Source organism: Tupaia chinensis, unplaced genomic scaffold (assembly GCF_000334495.1).
Source record: "Tupaia chinensis unplaced genomic scaffold, TupChi_1.0 Scaffold143795_1, whole genome shotgun sequence".
NCBI classification, from domain to species: domain Eukaryota; kingdom Metazoa; phylum Chordata; class Mammalia; order Scandentia; family Tupaiidae; genus Tupaia; species Tupaia belangeri.
The window spans coordinates 80,076-84,069 of record NW_006203645.1 but is presented as its reverse complement, the minus strand read 5'-3'; the positions used below and the strand labels follow the sequence as shown (position 1 = coordinate 84,069).

Here is a 3,994-nt window from a genome sequence, read left to right as displayed (position 1 = left end):
TTTTTTTTTAAATAGTCATTTGTTTATTGTTTGCATGACTGCATTTGTTGTAGCTCTCATTCTCATTAGGGAGGATGTGAAAATTGCTTTGCAGTGAGTTTCATTCAATTCTTTGTGATTGGCAGACTTACTTAGCACTAACCTTAAAGCAATTGATTTGGTTTCTGAGGAAGCTTAATTTGATGCTTCCAGAGCAAGACTGATAATTTTGGAGCAGCAGTAAAATGACTGCAGAAGGCTGGCTGGTGTTGTTGATTGATTCTGTTTCCTGTGGTAGAGTCAAGTTAAATCATTTTATTAAAAGTTTTAAATCTAGTAAGATTTTGAATCTCTTTAATTCTGTGTTCATAAATGCTTCATATATATCAATGTTGTCTGAAATTTAAATTCACTATTCTTTTATAGTTAAAATATTTTGTTGGGACTAGCAGGTAGCATGGAGGTTAAGGCAGCTGAATCTCACATGGCCGACTACATGGTTCAAGTGCTGAACCCTGTGGCTTGAAAAACATACTGAGTGCCTATACACACCAAAATCCACAGAGGAGAATGGAAAAGCAAGGATGGCCATCCCCACTGGTGGAGGAGGGTGTGCTTTCTCACTTTCCCTCTCTCTCTGTCTCTGTCAAGTGCACACACCATATAGCCACCCTCCCCTCAAATGTCTAGAATGAATAATGATCACCGAAAATTTATTCTGAGCAGTAAAGTAATTACAATTATATTTATTTATTTATTTTTAAAAGTTTCTTTCATGAGAGAGAGCAAAAGACACAAGGAAAGGGAGGGAGCGAGATGGGCAAGGACTTCCCACAGGGTCTTGCCATGGTAGCATCCTCCCCTAAGTCTTCCAACAAGCCAGGATCACAGGTTTGCCTATGGGTTGGGTGCATATGGCATATTCAGGTCAACCTGGGATCCAAACCTGGGTACTTCCAGCATGACTCCAGTATTGCTCAGTGTAGTCCTACTGCCTGTGCTCGGTGGCTGGGCCACCTTTAGTTGTTCTTATTTGTTATCCTTAAAGGTAACTTATGCACTAAAAAAAAATAATATAAAGTGTTAAAGTAAGAAAAAGTAAGATGAGCCCAGCCATGGTGGTGCAAGTGGTAAGACCTGAGTTTGAATCCCAGACCAACCTGAACAGACCAGGTGTCATACAGTGCACCTAAAATCCTAGCTAACTGGGAGGCTGGGGCAGAGCACAGTATGGCAAGACCCTGTCAAAAATCCTCTCTCTCTTTCTCCCCTGCTGCCACTGTCTCAAAATAAACAAATAAAAGTGAGATCTTAATGTCTTAAATGGGCAAAATATAGAAATTCCATAGTTTTACTTTTGGAAATTATGTTAATTCCTGAAATTTTGTGCGTAGTTTGGGTTTGGGTTACTTATGGCCATATTATATTCAAGATTTTCTTTGGGTAATACTGAACATTTTGTGTCCTGTAGAACTTTTTATATATTATATCTCTATTATTATTTTTATAAATGGGATGGTCAGTATATTTTAAGGATTTTTTTCTTTTCTTTGTATATGTACATTTGGGTAGGAAAAGCCAAATATATGAAACAATTTTTCCTCTTGCAGAATTAAATGTGAGGGAATCTGATGTAAGAGTTTGCGATGAGTCATCATGTAAGTATGGAGGAGTCTGTAAAGAAGATGGAGATGGTTTGAAGTGTGCATGCCAATTTCAGGTGAGAAAACCAAACTTATTTTGATGAATTTCATATTTACATAATTTATAATTCTACATTCCTCAGATCAAAAAGTTTGAAATACCTTGAACCTCACAAGGAAGTTAGTTTCACGGCCTTCCAATTCCTTTTTGTTTCTATTATTTCTACTTTCCATACTTCTTGCCTGGAATTAAAAAGACAGACAGGCGGTAGTAGATATGAAAATGCTTCAAAAGTATTAGAATTATATTTAAATGTAAAGTATAACTATAATTGAAAGGCAAGGGAGGTGTAGGTTCAGTAGTCTCTTACTTAAAATATTGACATCTTTTTCCTTTCTCTTTTAAGTCTGTCTCCTTTCTATTTTTTAAAAATAATTAAAAAAATCTTTTTTTTTCATTTTTATTTAAATTTGACCAGAGAGGGACGGAGTGAGAAAGAGAGGGAATGTGAGAAAGCAAGCTGCCTGGTCTGGGACTTGAACCACAGTTGGCCATATGGGAGTCCAGCACCCTTAACTGCCATGCCATCTGCTGCCCCCCCCCATATTCTTATTTTTAATTTGCCAGAGGACACATATGCTCACTGAATTGTGTGACATTTGATTCCTTTTTTTATTATCTGTGATGAAATTATAATCTGTCTTTAGAATGTTTTTTCCAAGGTGGTACCCAATTTAGGATTTGAGTTGAGACAAGGAACTAGAAAATTTTTTTTCACTCATGATCTTGTTCTAAACATACTCACCATTTTGTATTTTGTGTTAGTATTTCCAGTAACTCTGTGATTGCAGGCAAATTTCGGTGCAATTTTAGGCAGTTTTTTCTGCATCAACATTCTACCTGAAAAGATAAGGCAAATTTCTTACCCTGTATCGCATTTTTTTTTTTAAGAGAGATTTTTGCTATGAGGCATGTGTGGTTGCCAGAGAGACAAGAGACAGAAAGTGAGAAATCCCCCCCTAGGGGGGATGACCATTGCTGCAGTCCCTTCTTCCTCATTCTCCCCTCAGGATTTTGGGGATGCACTCATATGCACCTGATATGAGTTTCAAGCCATCAGATCTGAGACTCGAACCGCAGTCGAGTCTCATGGCAGTCCAACAACGTAACTATTATGCCATCTTCTGGTCCCCCTATATGACATTTTAATGACAATCAAAATGGAAAGAGAGTTTGCATGTGAAATCTCTTTGAAAACTATAAATCATCATGCTGTTTGTTTTCATTAAAACAAGTGGAAAGTTTAAATAAAGAAGGAAAGGTAGCTAGCTGTACTACTATCTCATCCAACAGGTTTTTCATGGTCACAGCGACTTCACATTCAGTTACATAGAGTGACAAAAGTGTTTCTCTTGGGCATTTTTACAATAGCCACCTTCTTCTAAGCTTACTTAGCTTTTGGCTGGCTTCAGATCCTTGTTGTCTGATGACTGGAGACATCAGTTCTTTGCTATGAATGCCTTTCAATAGGGCTCCTCATAGTGTGGAAGCTGGCTTTATCCTGAATGAGATGAGAAGTCAACGATAATTCAGTGTTTTTCCTCTTTATGTAAGGTGTCATTTTCTCTGGCCACTTTCAAGATTTTCTGTATTTTATCAGTTTAACTGTGAAATGCTAAGGTGTAGTTTTCTTTTAGTTCATCCTACTTGGGGATGGCTGACCTAAAATCTATAAGGTTAGCCCTTCACTAAGTTTAGGAAATATCTAGTCATTATTTTGTAAAATGTTTTTTTTTCCTGCCCATTCTCCATTTTAATCTGGGACATCAGTGATATATGTTAGACCTCTTGAGACTTGCCCAGGTACCTGAGCTCTATTCATTTTATTTTTCATTTTTTTCCCTTTCCATTCTCACTTATTTTTAGAATTATTTTATTTAATTGTTTTATTTATTTATTTTAATGTGACCTGACCGGGGGGGAGGGGGGAGAGAAAGAGGGAAAGCAAAAAAGTAAGCTACCAGGTCCAGGACCTGAATGGAAGTTGGCCATGTGGGTGTCCAACACCCTTATACACCATGCCACCTGCTGTCCCCCTGCGTTTTTTAAAAAGGTTTTAGCCATAGGTACATGTGCTTTCCAGAGACAGAGACAGTGAGAGGAAGAGTGAGAAATCGCCACTCCCCCCTAGGGCAGATGGCAATGCCACAGTCCCTTCTCCATTCTCCTTCTGGGATTTTAGGCATGTATGCATACATGTCTGGCATGAGTTTTAAGCTGCCAGGTCTGACACTTGAACCATGATCAAGTGGGGAGTCTAGTGGGGAGTAGGGCCATGAGGAGAGTCTAGTGCCTTAACTACTATGCCACT

The 3,994-nt window shown here is 38.2% G+C and overlaps 1 protein-coding gene across 1 annotated transcript in view; it reads left to right on the top strand.

Moving 5' to 3' along the window:
• Window positions 1-3,994, top strand: part of TMEFF1 (transmembrane protein with EGF like and two follistatin like domains 1) — a 227,572-nt gene that overhangs the window by 143,754 nt on the left and 79,824 nt on the right.